The sequence below is a fragment of the Agelaius phoeniceus genome, chromosome 5, assembly GCF_051311805.1.
Source record: "Agelaius phoeniceus isolate bAgePho1 chromosome 5, bAgePho1.hap1, whole genome shotgun sequence".
NCBI classification, from domain to species: Eukaryota; Metazoa; Chordata; class Aves; order Passeriformes; family Icteridae; genus Agelaius; species Agelaius phoeniceus.
The window spans coordinates 60,225,953-60,241,922 of NC_135269.1; the positions used below are offsets into that span (position 1 = coordinate 60,225,953).

At 41.0% G+C, this 15,970-nt stretch overlaps 1 long non-coding RNA gene across 2 annotated transcripts in view; it reads left to right on the forward strand.

The window, feature by feature from the left end:
* The window catches only part of LOC143694167 (uncharacterized), a 65,673-nt gene that overhangs the window by 21,610 nt on the left and 28,093 nt on the right, over nt 1-15,970 (forward strand). The window contains exon 3 of one of the 2 annotated variants that reach the window (XR_013182491.1): nt 406-2,518. The exons of the other annotated variant lie outside the window; for it this stretch is intronic. This is a non-coding gene — a long non-coding RNA (uncharacterized LOC143694167). Of the gene's footprint in view, nt 1-405; nt 2,519-15,970 lie in introns of those variants that run through there. 2 annotated transcript variants of the gene reach the window in all.

Consider the following 15,970-nt stretch of genomic DNA (forward strand, 5'->3'; position numbering starts at 1 on the left):
CATCTCAATTGGTATTTTCATCATATCTTAGCTGTATGAGAGTTAAACAGGATTATTAAATAAAATTTTCTGAAGGTCAAGGAGATTAATATTTTTAATACCTGCAGTTTTAGGGAAACATGCTGAATTATGAGGGGAAGTACCAACTTATTTAGTCACTATTTTTCTAATAAATATAGATGATATAGCTATAACTGCAGGGAGCTGAAAATGTCATGTCAATAACAGTAGCACCTGCTTGTATTTAATTTAATTTGTGTGTGGGATTGTTTATGTTGTAGAAAATGGCAATTTAGGAACAAGCTTTTGAGGGGAATGTTACGTTGCCAAGGCTGCAATATTTTGTATTACACTGTACAGACACTCTGTCATAACTCAGAGTATTTATCTTCCCTCCCTTTGCAGTCCACCTGCTTACCACTGCTGTCAGGAAGGTGAAGTTGCAGTGAGCTGGGTCAGCAGGAGAAGCCTCACTTTCCTTGCAGTGTTTGATTGGTGCCTGTGTAGCTCTGTGAATGACTTGCTACAGAGTCAGGTAGGTGCCAGTGCAAGGGAAGCAGGGGGAGGAATCTCCTGATTTGGCAGCAGTTGGCAGTCAGATTGGCTTTATGGTTTCATGAAGTCCTGTCTGTAAGTTATGCCCACATCTGTAACTATCTGGAAAGCCATGGTTGTTGAAGGCTTTGCTTCCCTGCTGCCAAGTGCTACCTGTCTCCTGAGCACTGCCACTGTTGATCAGCTGCTTGACAAAAAGGAAGGTAGGGGACTCAGACTTGGCTGGCTGTGAGCTTCTAGGATCTGGTTAGAGATTTCTGGGACTGATGGAGGGAGAACTGCTTAACACATCAGGTTCAAAAGGGCCTGTGTGTTCATGTTGCAAGATGAAATACCTGACTCTAAAGAAGCATTAGCTCAGACTTGGGCAGCTGCAGTGTTCTGGGAAATAAAGGAATCCACATAGTAGAAAGACAGATAAAGGAATGGCTTACCAGGACATTGGTAATGCACTATTGCCAACTATAACATGGGGGAAGAAAAAAAAAAGGGAGAGATTTAAGAATCCCAGCCAGTTTATCTGGATCTTTAGACTGGTGCCAAAGTACTGTGAAATTTGTGGACTGGGGTAAGACAGTAGAAGGTCACTATCATCTTGGGAAAAAAAAGGCCCTAAGCAATGTCTCTCCAAGGACTTGGCTTTTTACTATCTACTGTTACAAGTGACACTAGAGATTACTAAAACTGGAAGAAATTAGACAAACCAAACCCTTCTCTTGTTTTCTGGTTAGTGCCATTGTTAGCATTCTTGGCAGAACATCACAGATGCTTTCCGTGGTTTTTCTGCTTGGTTGCACTTCCTGTCTCGTTTATTGGCATAATGATGTCACTCTCATGCACCACTGGGGAGGAGCACAGTGGTGGGCTCTGCCCCAACTCCTGCACGAAAAGCTTTCTCGTGCCCCTACAAGAAGACCTTGCTTCTGCTCTGATGGCTGAAATCCAAATGGAAGATCCCCTTTTTTGAGCCCTCCCCTGGATGGAAGTGGGTGGCAGAGCAAGAGGAAGAGGCAGCAGAAGTGTCATGTTGTCTTTGGTAGGAAGCTACTTACAGGAACATCTGTGTTCACCTAATATGGGTGAGCACTGGAGCCTGCGTAGCTCTGTGTGTGCCTCCAGAGCCTGTATGGAGCTGTAGAAGAGAAGGCAGGGGCAGGGAATATGCTTTCCCTAAGCAAACAATGCAGTGAAAAGCAGGAATGAGAGCTTCAAACACATCCCTGCTCCTCTGGCCAGGCAGCCCTGCTCATGGGAGGAAAGCACTGAGAAAGTCCTGTTTGCCCAGTGCTCTTTCATAGACCAGAAGAGCAGCAGGGTTTGTTTCTCTGGTTCTCCTGCTTGTCCCAAGAAGGCAGCATGGATCAAGCAGTTTGTCCTTGGGGATGTTGCTGTGGGAGAGGGAGGAATGTGGCTTCAAGAGGTGGCCCTGTAGTCCTGGGAAGCAGCCTGGGCCTGCTGCTTGGTGAGGTCTGTACCTGTGCACAGACCAGGTAGTGCTGTGCAAGCTGCAATTATGCAGGGAGCTTTAAAGTGGTGGAAATCAGTGTGTTAAAATGAACTTGGGAAAACTTAAATCTGGCTCAAAGGGGCTCTTCCAGCATGAGTCATCTGCAGCTGTGGAGAAGCCCTGGGCAGAGCCTTCCTCCCCACTGCTGAATGGAGCTGTCAGAGTGCTTGGAGCCAGGGCAGGGAGAAGAAATACCCCAGTTCGTTTCCTAACAAGGTATGCATGGGAGAATTCCCCACGGGAGCACTGGTGGGGGTTTGTGGCTCTGTTTTTCAGTCCCTCAGCTCCACATTAGAACATTGTGCAGCTTGAAACACCCTAAGCCCATCCCCAGGAAGCAGACAATGGTGTTGATATGCCTGTTGCTGCAGAGGAAGTGGCTTCTGTTATAACCAACAAGCAATCTGCCAAAGTCCGTGTTGGGGTGGTTGCCAAAATAAATTTGACATAAAATTATTTTGCCTCTTTGGTTTTTGTCTTGTTGTCTGGAGATGTTCCTTTTCCTTCCTAACATTAAAATCTCACCAGTGGCAGGATTTCCACTCCTCTCACACCCGCCCCTGCACCCAAAAAAAAGTAATACAGACTTTGAAATCGTTAATAGAGAATCCAGTCTTTATTTAATAGACGATGAAAATATTCTTAAATGCTTTCTGGAGGGTAGCAAAACTGAACCTAAACCATATGTAGCTACGGTGTTGCTCAGGGCTTTTGTGATGCTGTTGGAAATATGACATACTATTGCGGAAATGACAGTCTGTGGAAGTCGGACTCGAGATGTTGGAGGCATTAGGCGCCCTCTTGTGCCGTTTTTCTGGGAGCAGTGTAAGGTGAGCAGCTTCCTGGGAGCAGAGGCTGAGCCAAGCTTCAGCCTTGGTTTTAGTTTAGCTTGGGGGGTAACTGGTGCGTGCTTTGGCACCTATTCATGATCCAGCATGGTTCTGATGTGTAGGAGTTACTTGTTGATGGGTCTGCAAACTTCACTCTAGATACACAGTGTGGCCATTAAAAATGAAGCTTTGAACAGGAAAAAAGAGACTTAAACTTCTATCTTCCAAAAGACAAAAATCTTTAGATTCACACAAGAGTAACAATGTCTGCTAAGAACTAAATTTCTTTGATGTGCCAGATTTTAAGTTGACTTTCAGACTTCACTGACTGTTAATAATACGATGCAAGTTTAGATTTTTTTGTTTGTTGGTAGATTGTGCTATATGTTTGTAATCATTCACCTCTTTGGGCTGTAATAGTATCAGGAAAATGCGCTGCATCTCCTTGGAAGTCAGTTGTGGAGCTAGTCACATACTTTTTCAGATTGCTCACTGCAATTGTCTGAAAATACTTAATTTCTCCAGATACCAGACTGTAAGCAGAAGTCCAAACTCCAGAGTAAATGAGATACATCAATTTCCAGAGTCAACTAAAAAGTTATGTCAGATCTGAAAACATGGGGCTTTGGTGACTTAATGCCTAAAGAAATAAGTTTCACCATTTTTTGATATGTAGAGCTCAAAGTCATTCAGAGGACACAAATATCATCACTTTTCTGGCCTGATGCAAAGTCTCAAACTTACTGGTACCTCCAGGATGCAAACACAACTAAGCATAACATGTGCCTTGCCAGCACTTTTCTGGCTCTTTGGAGATTAAAGACGTTGCTTATTTCAGTCTTATTGACCCAGAGCACTTTTAGAGTGGGGTACCTGTCATCCTGTGACAACATTTATTGCAAAATAGTAGTTTCTATCAGATTTCTCTATGCATGAAAGCTCCTGAGGATTATGACCATTTCACAGAGCAGCAGCTAGAATATAAAAGGAGAATGATTGTGCTGGGCCTGGCTGAGGCCCATCTATCTGATACTGATCCTGTATGCAACAGACATTGTAAGGTGGTGCCTTGATAAAAGCCTAAGATAGCAGGTATAAATGCTTCCTTCTGGACTGCTCTCCCAGCTTCCAACAGTTTTCATGTCCTGAGCTGAATGTGGAGTTTGTGCATTTAGCAAACCTTGATAGAGTTAATTCCCAAGATTTTTCCAGTCCTCCACAGAGCTAATACTAAACTTTTGCATTCACTGCAACCTTGTTGCACTGATGAACTTGGTCCATTGAGAGCACTGACCATCTTGTCTCCTGTCTCCTATTTTTAACAATTATTTGCCCCAGAAGGACCATCTCACTACCATACCTGATGCTGTGTGAAAATGAATCTAAACTGACATTTCAGAATCTGTGGAGTGCTTCTGGGGGAGTGGTGGGGAAGTACCCTTCCTTTGCCTCTGAAGTCTTTGTGCTTATATTTGGTCTCCATGAAGAGGATGGGGAAAGTCTTCAGACAGATTAAGAGAGAAAAAGTTTCTCTGAGTAGTTTTTCTGGGTATTTTGTGAAGTAACTGTGTGAAGCTCTCCAAAAGGCACAGGACTTCACTTGTGTGGTTTGCATAGCAAAATAGCTAATGTAAATGAATTCAGAGACAAATCTCCCAAGCAAAATCAGCCATTCCTGAGAACAGAATGTTGTCATTAATAATTTGAGCAAAGTGTGTGGTCATTGTTGTCTTCTGTTAACCCTAAATACCTTAAAATATCAACAAAAGGCTCCTTGTGGCTGCACAGCTTTACGTCAGTGTTTAAAAATTTTACAGTGCTAGGTCTGATGTAGCTGCTGGGGAAAGATTATTCACAGATTTAGTCGTAAATTGCCCAGTGAAATGATGCAAAATATGAGAAAGGAGAAAAAAAATGCTCAAACAAATCCAGCATCTTGGGAGTAAGTCATCTTCATTGTTTTTGTGAGCATTTGAATTACTGCTTAATGAATAATGGAGTAACGTTGCAGAAGACTGTCAGCTATACTGTAATGTTTTGATAAAATTAAGAAATGCTTGTATTAGCATAGGCCTGATAAGTCTGTGGATTCAAATGTGTGCACTGGGCATGTACAAGAACTGACATCGGTGACGTACAAGAGCAACACTTTGTAAAAGACTGATTTCAAATTGCTGCTTCACGTCCTATTCTGCTGTTTCACAGGCAGTGTGTATATATGCTTTCCCCTAAAATATATAGTGATGTAGGAGACAAATGGTCAGTGCTCTCAATGGTCCAAATTCATCAGTGCAACAAGGATGCTGTGAATGTAAAAGTTTAGTACTACACAATTTATGACATAACTGAAAAGTAGCATCTTGCATTTACAGGAAGAAGGCAGGGGCAGGTAAGAGAGTGTGTAGCAGAGCTGCTGGCTTGCAGCAATCCTTATTCAGTATTGCAGCAGTTAACTCCTGCCTTTTAAAAAATGAGTTGTTTAATTCCACTTTCCTAGATGTGTCCAGGAGCCAACTCTGAGCTCTGACTATTGCCACATTCTGTCCTTGCGTGCGAGATTATATTTCCAGATAAGCATGAATAGAGTTCAAATGAATCTATCAATAATCAGTGGAAAGGATGTCATAATGCAAAGTCTGATACTGTACAAAAATATACAAGTCCTTGAAAACATGTATTTGGAAAGGAACTGCTTTATTCTTAACATAGCTGCAGGTCTGGCAGCAACAGCTCATGAAGAGGTGTGGGAATTAGCTGCACAGACTCCCTGCTGGCAAGGAGAGCTGGGAGGCTGTATGCTACTGATAGAAGACTCCTCATTTTTAAGTCCCTTTGGGTAAAGGAAGGTAAATGATTTTTCTTTGCTGATGAAACACATTGTGAGGCAAAGCCACAATTGAGAGGAAAAAAAATAAGTGTTGAATGGAAATAAAATCTCTTAAGTGAAATAAGGTATGTAAGATTTTGATTTCTTTTAGGTTGTCATAATCTCTTAGGTTTATCAGCTAAAAGAAGATGTATGAGGAAGATGAGGAAAGGAAGAGATGGCTGAAAATGAAACACACATTTTTAATTGCTCCATTGCTAATTCTCTGATTTGGATCTGTTTGTAATTAAGCTAAACTATTTTCAATGGAATTTTTCTTTGAAGTATTTGCAGCAATGCAGAGTATGTGTGGTTGTGTGCTGAGCCTAAGGAAAAGGGCAAACAGAAATACTCCCTTGTCCTGTGAATGCCACAGTCTCTCTAAGGACTCCCATGACAATTAAGCAGGCACTTTTCCCAAAACCTACATTCTTAGAGCATCATTTATAGGGAACTTAAACAGCACTCTGTAATGATGCCCTCTGGTTACTCCAAGAATTTTTACACGATAATGAAATAAAAAACAAGATGGAATTTGGCCTGCTAAGTACTCTGGCAAGTTGGACTATTCATTAAAGATTAATGAGCAAATCAGAGCTCTTAGAGCTCAGTCAGGCAATATATATAAGCCATACACATACAGAGGTCCAGGACTACCTCCAAGTGTTGTAGGAGCAGAGCTGTAATGTGTAAGACAGTCTCTCACCCAACCATGCAAGTAATCTCTTCTACATTAACGATAAAAAACCTGCCTTTTGGCACTGCAAATTGATAATTTCTTTTCTAGTGCTTAGAGAAAAGATGAAATAAAAAAACTTCTTGAGCTTTTCTTGAGGCAGAGAATGTGGAGGATGTTAATTGATTGTATGAAATGTTAGAAATTAACCAGCTGTTCAAAGGAATGTCTCCTGTTTATTCTACACTTACCGTGGCTGCCATGCAGTCTCTGGAAAGCTGATTTCTTCCATGCACTGTTTCCTCTCCTGGATATTGCTTTTTATATGCACAATCTGTCTGCAGCATCTAATATCTCTACATTTCCTGCCCATCATTTCCCCACCATACAGGCACACATGACTAGTCTTATACTGACTCTGGAGCTTGTGTGCTTCTTCCTCTGTTCTGGTTGAGAAGGACTCTCTTTATTTGCAGGGTTGTGTTACTTTACAGCTGGATCTGTGGTTGTATAGTGTCTGCAGACTAGTGCAGATGGAAGGAAACAAGTAATTGTGGCTGGGAATGGATGAAGTAGGTGTGGGCATTGCCTTCAGTATTGCTTCTGTTTTAAATCATGACTGAAGCTATGTCCTGATCCATATGGGTGCAACACTGGCAAGGTAATGAGATTACTGAACTCTAGGGCAGGTAGCCCAACAGAAAGCCATTCACAAGCAGATACAAGCAAGGTAATGAATAAAGGATAAGCAAAAAAAAAAAAATCAAAGAAACAAAAAAACAAACAAAAAACCCCACTCACAAACAACAACAACAAAAAAAAAAAAAAAACAAAAAAGCAAAACAGAAAAAATCCCAAAACCATCCCCCCCCCAAAAAAGAGACCCCAACCCTAAACAAAACAAAAAAAAAAATCACCCCAAATCTTCCACCCAAACCTTTGTTAATAACTCTGTATGAGGTATGAAGTATTAACTAATTACCTTATCTTTTTAAATTGAATTGTCAAATTAGGCTTATACTCCCAATAACTGTATCTAGAGTAACTCCTCTGCTTTTAAGCTCTCTTCCCCCATGCCATGCTTGGGAGAGGATGCATCTCTTCCCGTTCATGTCTTTTGCACAACAGCCCCTTAGGCACAGTGTAGATCAACTGGGTTTTATGCATATTTTCTCTAAGAAAAACTAAAGGAGTAAACAAAATATTTGTTCTGACAAGATGCCTACTTTGATCATAAATGTTAAGATCAGGAGGTGCAAGTATGATTTTATTCTTACTTCCCAAACAGTATAATCTGTAGAATCTTCTTCACTAACTTCTTCATTAAGCCAGTAATTACCCTTTCAACTGCAGTTTGTATTTTAGGAAAATACCTTATCTTGATTTTACAGGCCATTTAGTACCTGTAGAGGAGTTTGTGATATCACTTTTAGGTCTGATAATGCATCAGGGAAGGGCTGTTTTTCTGTACTAGCATTTGCAGTGTTTCAGTGTACGTGTCTTGCAGTCACACAGTGCTTTCTCCTGGCCTGAACAGTTACCCAGGTTCTTTGAGGAGGAGAATATACCCTTTGATAAATTCATATATCTTTAGTGCAGTATTTATGAATGTAGCACACCAAAATTAGTACTTTTCTTAGTGGCCATACCCAGCCTTTTATTTCTAGCTAAGGTGATGTTTCAAAGAGCCCCTGCTTCCTTCATGATCAAAATTAGAGTTGCTTACTCTGTCTACTGGCCTGCTGATTCTTTCACACAGGCTCATGTAGCTCAACCAGTTGTCTTCAAACTCCTCTTTCTATTGCAAATTTATGCTCCACGTGGTGTACTTGAGCAATGATTTTTGCTGTGTCCCCATCTTCCTGCATAAAGGAACTTCACTGCTCTTCAATTTAGTCTCAGTGAAGCTGTCAGGCTCACTGCCCTGTCCTCATCAGCTGGGAACTGATCAAAGGCATGTGTGATGTCTTGTGCTTTCCACAGTCTGACAGCCTTGGAGGTCATGAAAACAGCAGTAGAAGGAGACATGGGCTTTGGTATGATTGTATGACTGGTTGTAGAATATTGTCCATTTGTACATATCTTTTCAGCTGTTATACAGTCTGCTATCACAGCACAAGGAGTGTGTAGAACAGAGCTGATTTGAGTGCAATGCCCATTACGTGGTCTGCTTTTATTTTTCCAGTCCTCTCCACCCATAAGTTATTCTGGTTTACCAGCTGGAGTAAGACCAAGAAAGGAGCTTGTATTCTACAAGGATTTGGGGGACAGCTCTGAAGCTCATAAGCTTTTGGATGTAAATGTGCTTTATATTTTTTCTTATCCTATACAGAGAGAACTCTTAAGGCAATATTTTCAAGATTAGGCCTTTGGTATGGGGATTGCTGGTATATAGATACACCAGCAATATAGATAGCTCCTTGAGGGAGGCTGCCAAAGGGAGATTTTGGCTCAGTTGTGATTCAGATAATTTGCCCTCTTACCTGTCAGTGTGTCAGTCCCCCCTCTCTGTTGTTACTTGCCTGCTCTCCCTGTGGCTTGTATTTTTATCCTTGCTCATAGTAGCATTTGTTCCATTTTCACACAGGCTTTCATTGCATTGGGATTGTTTCTTACTCAGCTGAAAGTGCTGCTCCTGCAGCTCATCATCCTGGGCAGGAGTGGCAGCAACTTACTCCAGGACAGGACATGAAACTTGTCATTTAGCTGAAGCTGCTGTGCAAATCAGGTCACCATATTCCACTTCTCTCTGTGCTTTGTTATGGTAGGTTTAGGAGTCTGAACAGAGAGGTATTGGCTACAAGAGAGGGGTTGTAGAAATACAGAGAACCATGCAGAGCTGTAGAGAAGTTTCACACCTGAGGTTCGTGGAGAATTATCCTTCGATGCCATCGATGAGAGGGAGGCTCCAGCCAGACAACTCCTCCACTGACGTGTTGAGGCAAGTGATTCAGCACTGCAGTGGAGAAGAATGTCCCTAGTGCAGCTTTCCCAGAAACACCTTCACCTGGAGCTTTCTTGCTCAGGAATTAATTTGCTTGTGAAAGCTCATCAGTCCACAGAGCCTGGGGTGACAGAGTTGTGGGCAGATTGCTCTCATGGGGATGAGGATGCACAGCTGTAAGCAAGCCTAATTAAGGCCTCTGACGAACTTTCCAGCGTAACTGCATCAGTAATTGTCAGGATCTATGAAGTAAATAAAGGTTAGTTGTTCTCTCAGTTCTGAGAGTTGCAGAAGTTTATAATCATCCTATCTTATCAGGAACGAAATACATTGAGGCCTATTAAAGCAGGCAGTGGTTGCTATTCACTGGTGGTTTGTTAACAAATAAAAGCTTTCAGAATAACACAAGATGAGTCTGGCAGCAGTCAACTGACCCGTAATTTTAAGATTGGAGAAATGATTAGAAAAAGGAAGCAGAGCGTAGCAGAACTCACAGCCTGGTAATTCCCATGAGCTTATCTGGAGCTTGAGCTGCTATCACGAATGAGACCCCAAGTATCTGAGTCTCCTGAACTATACAGGTTTGCACTGAAGTCACCCTTCTGGGAAAAAGACATTAATGTTTCTGACAGAATAGTTTTGTGAGCAGCTTTTTCCCTTCTAAGACATCAGCCTTATAAATAGCACTGATACCAAGGTCTACTTACTCTATAGACATTATATCCCAGCCTTTTTTTTATTAAAAGTAATTTGCTTTTGAAGATGATCATTGCAGGGAGTGGCCCAGATACTTGGGCCAAATCTTCTGAAACTCCTATAAGCAAGTTTTGCTTGATTCTGGCAGCACAAACCAGTTTTAAACCTGGTTTGAAATGACTGGCATTCATGGAAGTACACTGCATATGGCAATGGACAGGGAAAAAAAAGTGCCATCTCAACAGGTACCTGCTATCAAGAAGCCCAGTTGGCAAGCATCATGTAGGAGAAGCAGTCTGGAGTCAACACCTGAAAGCTGACTTTTCACGTGGGACAGGAAATTATTGAACGTCTGGAGTATCTGGTTTATTTGCTGTCAGCTTTTCAATCTCCTAAACAAGATAAATCCAGTGACACATGGGGTTTGTGAGTCCCTGTGCTGGCATTGTGAACACACTCCTCTGCATAGAAGAGGGTGGTGAAGCAGAATAATTAAAGCATCCCACTGTGCAGCCAGATGTGCAAGTTTATGTCTTCATTTGCTTGCCCCTCACCAATGAAGGTGAAAGAGGTCTTTTGGGATCAGTCAAGTCCAAGGAAGCCAGGTGGTATATTAACCTCTTTCCTCCAGGACAGGGTTAACTGCAGAAATAGAAGTGTCCTGTCCTTGTTCACCTGCTAGATTACTCCAATCTAGCAAACATTTGAACTTTTCAGCCTGGATTCATTCAAACTCTTAAGTTGGTATAAAAAAAGTGTCTGTTGCCATGTACCCTTAGGATGCTTCTTGACTTCCCAGGATCATCTGTCTTCCAGTAATACTTTCAACATGTGCTTCAGAGTGAGGCACAAACCCAGAGGGATTCACTGGCTGTGTGACTGCAAAGGCACATTCTTCTTCCCTGGCTCTGACATATATACCTTGGGGAATATTTGATTGATGCATACAGTAAGATATCAGCATGCATTGATTAAGTGTATTCAAAAAAGGGTGTTCAATTGCTATTGCATAAGAAAAAAATCAGCTTGTCCTTTTGAAACACCCTGGCATGGTTGGATTCAAGAATTATTTATTAGGGAGACTTTAAAGTAGGATGAAAGTAAGAAATCCTATGAGAAAAATTGCTGGTTGTTTCTTACTTTCTCCACCCCTCCCTCACCCGAACTGTTCAATATGGTTAGAAGGAAAATCCTTTCCAAACCCTTTCAATCTAAAATATCACCAGATGGAGCAAAAGGAAAGCTGAACTTGCCCCAGAAGCATTCCCACACTGAAATATTAAATACTCCAGCCCCAGAGCTTGGGATACAGGGAAACTACCATTAGCAAGATGTGCATGCTGTTTGTGGAGGGGGGATCACAGAGTGTCTCACGCCTTGGATGCTTCAGGGGACAATTTGGCAGAGCAGAAATTATTTTTCAGTTTGATGATGTGGTAACTCTGGTGGCAATACCAGCCTACAGACCTCTGTCTTGTTCTCTGTCCCTCCTTGCTGGTTTCCATGCCATTAGGCACAATACTTGTGGCTGGATTAAAGCAGGTTCCTACAAACAGCACTGAAGACCAGAACACTCATGGGGTGGGATGGTGGTGTCCTTTAAAGCCCAGCACTGATCAGATTTACAGCAGATAATTGCATGCAGGTGATGCCTTTCCCATCACTGGGGTGGTAAGGGTGCACTGTGCTGAATAAGGTCCTTACTTTAAGCCTGTAGGTATGTTCTAGAAGGCTCTGCTCCAGCTTCAACTCCATCAAATCATGATCCTGGGAAATAAAACATCATAAAATGTAGTGTCCCTGTGCTCCAGAGCAGCTGAGGAGGCACAGGGAAGGATCAGATGTAGGTAATAATTTGCTGTCTAAGCTCCACCAAAACTCCTCAGTACTGTGACCTCTTTTATTGAACAGCACTGACACAACACTACATTCAGTAACAGGATTTGAGGAGAGTTTAAATTCAACAAAGATGGAAATACTAAATCTACTTAACAGCTAAAATTTTCTTGTCATCCTGGACAGGAAAGAAGATAGAAAACATGTCACGTACTGCAAGATTAAGTGAGATAGAACTACCTCAAGTTTTGTAAAAAAGGTTTGGATTTCTAACTGCTTGCTAAAAAAAAAAGAAAAAAGTTTGCCTCTTTCTCTTATACTCCAGTCAACTCTGAGTACAAGCAATTATGTAAAAACTTATTTTTCTATGACATTTATTGTTACAAAGAAAATAAGAGAAGCTGCATGCCAACATTTATTATAATTTCATTAGTATCCAAGTAGATCTAATTTATGTGGAGGTTCTTTTTCCAAGATGAGGATCAAATGATTCTCATCTGACAGACAATTGAGTTATAAAGACTTCACATGAGAACTGTTCTTCAACAGAATGTAAACAAGACATACTGATTAAAAAAGTCAGACTTACAATAGGGAGCTAAATTATGGCAGGACTCATCAACCAGCAACACATGCTAGACCTTCTCAAATGGTACAAGTTAGCATGCAGTAAAGAAAAAGTTTTAAATTAACCCTAGTATTTTACCCTCTGGGCAGTAGAACTAGAAGTTAGAGGAAGTAAGTTTATTAACCATAGAAGTAATATGATTCCATGTGACAAGTTGGAAAGACCTGAATTTCTCCCAAAGACTCACAGATTTTTACAGTGTTAAATATCACTGTAATTATTAAATCTTGCATGAAAACCCCAAGGAAACAAATTGTAGCATGAATGTAACATCTGAGATTTAAGATTTATATTCTGGGAACTGACTGAAATGCACAAGCAGAAGATTCATGTAGCAAAATGTTGCAAGGGCATCCCTGCTAAATGCCTTGTGGAAAGTGCTAAGCAAACTGGAATAGTTCCAAAAATATGTAGGTGGGATTTCTCTTCACAATGCTGGGATTTACTCCATTATTGTCCAAGTGACTCAGCTGAAATTACCCACAATCTACTAGACATACTTTATTTCAATACATTTTGCCCTGGCCTTTCCTCTCTGTGGCTACATGGCCTTAATTCACCTAAATTTCTAAAATGGTGGTGCCAAGTGGTCCTGATAACACCACTGCACTTTCCACAGCCAAATATGATGTAGACTCATCTGCATTTTCAGGACAGTATGTCATTGCCTTCTATCAACATTTTCTTTGTTAATCTACTGACAAGACAAAGATACTGCCTTCCCTGCTTTTGGACTGAGCTCCTTCTCTTCTGTTACTTTGCCAGTTGCTAAATGACCTTGAAACTGATTCCCAAACACAGAAAAGTAGTTATTTGAAGCCATGATGCTTAATTAAACAGTTAATCCATGAATCCTGTTTGCTCTTACTGTAGCAGAGCAAATAGGCCTTTTGTCATTCAAAGATGGATTGGGCTAGATCAGCTTTGTGCAGATAAAAACACAAGGTTTCCACTTCTGTATCTCATATCTGTATCAAGCAGGATGATATCCCCTGATGCTGTAGTGCACCACTCTTACAGAAAACAGGCTGTTCTTCCTGCCTTTTTATCTAGAATACTGTTTGACTTAAATATTGGATCAGGATTTGGTCAGTCAATTCACAGCAGTTCATGTAATTTCAAATGGAGATTAAAATCCAACCCAATGCATGGATTGCTGTATTTTGTTTTTAGGGCAGCCAGTGCCAGCTGCTTCAGCAGAAAGTTTAAGAAGCTCCTTAGAGGACAAGTATAAAATATTCTTGAATTCTACCTCTGAGCATTTGAGGGACGGGGCTCTGAAGCATGTGGTTTATACCTCTGGCAGTTTTTCAGTCCAGTCAAAAAAATGTCAAACATCCTCATTACCCTCTTAAATGTCCAGTGATGCTTTGGAACCTAACTCTCCACAATACCTATTGACAGGGATTTTATAGATTGGCTTAAGGTGTCACCTTCCTCTGCTCTTACAAATCTGCCATTTGTAATTGGCTTGCTTTCAATTTCACTGGGTTTATTCACCTGTCATACCAAGATACATGCTGGAGCTCCTAAGCACTTTTCATCTTCTGGTTCAAGTATTTCCCCCAGTAAATTAGAGGCCTATACTCTAAATGTTCCCCTCCATCTCTGCTGGCTCCCCAGGGAAGGAAGCCTAGGCATGTGGGCCACCGAGAGATGCTTTGGCCAGGTACCTTGCAGGTCAGAGCATCCGGTTCCCCTAAGTCCAGGTGCAGCTCTGGTGCTCTTTCTCTATATTCTGTTTGGGTAAAGTTCTCTGTATAATATTTTACTTTAACATAAAATTTCCTATATTTATCTCTGTTTTAATCAATAATTAATTCTTATATAAATACCTTACTGTGCTCTTTAAGATGAAGCAAAACACACCATTGCTCTTTAATAAGTCTTCCTAAGCACATTGGGTGTCCCAATGCCAAAACAGCTGCTCTTTTATTTTGGATGAGGGCCACAGATCCTAAAAACTGTGTAAGCACCCAATTCCTTAAAAAAATTTAGTCACAAAAAATAGATCCTAAAAATTCTGTAAGCACCTAATTCCTTTAAAAATATAGAAATGCACTTTTGGAAATGCAAGCCAAACAGTGTGCTGAAACTTGCTTCTTTCATTGTGAATTTGCAAGACGAAACAAAATAAACTCTGTGTTTCACAAGGGTTCCTGTTACCAGCCAGGAGAAGGAACAGGCCCTTCCTGGAGCAAGCAGCCAGGAAGAGACAGGACCTAGCAGCTAACAGGGAAAGAAACCTACAAACTGAACCCCACTAGTGCTAGTAAGCCAAATTGTAGGGACTGTGGTGATGATGGGGACTGCAGGAAGAAAACAGGTGGCTGAATTTTGAGGTATATGAAGAAATTTAAAAAATAATGTGTATTTTTTAGGATACTGAATGACACAAAAGAACTATTGGACCCCAGGCTAACACTTTTCAAACCACTCTACTGACAACATGTCATAACCAGACCAGAACACAACTACAAATAACAGTAGGAAATCTACCAACATCATGCCAAGAGAGTGAGTCAGTGTTAGTCATTTGGTGCTTTTCTTAATAACTGGGGGTTTTGCCCAAATACTACTGAAAATCATTCCTCTCCTCCCTCTGTATTACCAGAGGGTATTTGACGTATATATACATGTATATTTTTTTCTCAGATTCCATGCCATCACTTTGCCTGCCCACAACATTTACCAAACTTCTTACCAACCTTATTAAAAATTAAACTTGTTTATTAAAATGAATTCCCTCAGAAGCTTTCCAGCAAAGTGTCTCAGCCCTTTGCAAAGCCCAATTAGCACAGGGGACAGAAAGCTCTGTGGAGAAAAGGGAGAACTTGTGCTGTTTCTCTGTGGAGAAAAGGGAGAACTTGTGGTGTCATTTATTCCCTTCATCTTTATACCTGTGTAATCACTAGTACACAGAAAGCATGCTTAATACTGATCTAGCAGCATCTTCTTAGTATTAAAGTGTGCTGTACACAAAACAGTGAAGACAGCCCTTCTTACATTCTTTGACTATTTTTTTTTTATTTTTAGGTTTTTAAAGCACTTCTTCTGAGATTTATAATAACTGATTAAATATCAATATATTTAATAATGCAACCCATAGTTACACTTAAGTATTTTAGTTTCTCAGCATTCAGTGCTTTGAAAGACTGTACTACCATTTGAAACAAACTAGAAATAGCTCATTTAGAGGATTTTGCTAGAAGATCCACTGATCAGCACTTGTAACTTACTTGAAATGATTTCTCATGCCTCAATTAAAAGCAGCCTTTACCAATGGGTAACAGCTTTCTGTGATACTCCCTCTTCTGCAAGCAAAGTCGCATGTGCAGGGAGCTGCCTCTGGGATGGAGCAGAGCCCAGGGGAACACAGGGCACCACAGGCTATTCTCACATCTATTGTGGCAGGTCTGCACTCCAAGGGAC